The sequence below is a fragment of the Myotis davidii genome, unplaced genomic scaffold, assembly GCF_000327345.1.
Source record: "Myotis davidii unplaced genomic scaffold, ASM32734v1 scaffold233, whole genome shotgun sequence".
NCBI classification, from domain to species: domain Eukaryota; kingdom Metazoa; phylum Chordata; class Mammalia; order Chiroptera; family Vespertilionidae; genus Myotis; species Myotis davidii.
In genome coordinates this window covers 1,423,678-1,424,175 of record NW_006285917.1, presented here as the reverse complement: position 1 = coordinate 1,424,175, position 498 = coordinate 1,423,678, and the positions used below count along the sequence as shown (strand labels likewise).

At 62.2% G+C, this 498-nt stretch overlaps 1 protein-coding gene across 2 annotated transcripts in view; it reads right to left on the bottom strand.

Moving 5' to 3' along the window:
* The window catches only part of RARG (retinoic acid receptor gamma), a 20,074-nt gene that overhangs the window by 10,462 nt on the left and 9,114 nt on the right, over positions 1 to 498 (bottom strand). The gene's annotated exons all lie outside the window — the stretch shown is intronic.

Below are 498 nucleotides of genomic sequence, written 5' to 3'. Positions count from 1 at the left end.
GCAGCGGAATCCCCCGCCCCCTCCAGCGCAGCCTGGAGTCTACCCCTCCTCGCCTGGGTTGTCCGCCCTCCAAGTCCCCGAAACCCCATCCCGCGACGGACACTCCTTACGCGCCTCCACTGCCTCTCTCAATGCCTCGTCCTCGACCCCAACTTCACTTTTAGAGCAAAAACTACCCCAAACTGTTCCTACGGAGCCCGCTGCGCCTCAGACTCAAGTGCCCTCCTGAGTACCAGCGCCCCCTCCCTCGGGGTTTATAGTGTGCCAACTACCCCAAAATGCCAAGTGCCACTCTTGGCAATAACTACGGGTCTGGTCATTAACTGTTCTCAGAGCCATTAAATTTCCCCGCCATTGGCAACAACCGCCCCCTCTCCCCTCAGTGCCACTTCATGCTCTTCGGCTCTCCAAGGGCCGCCTCCCGGTTCCCTCGGTTGCCCCTGCCGGGCACTGAGCGCCCTCGCCCGGCGGAGAAGCGGGTGAGGAGGCGGGGACTTG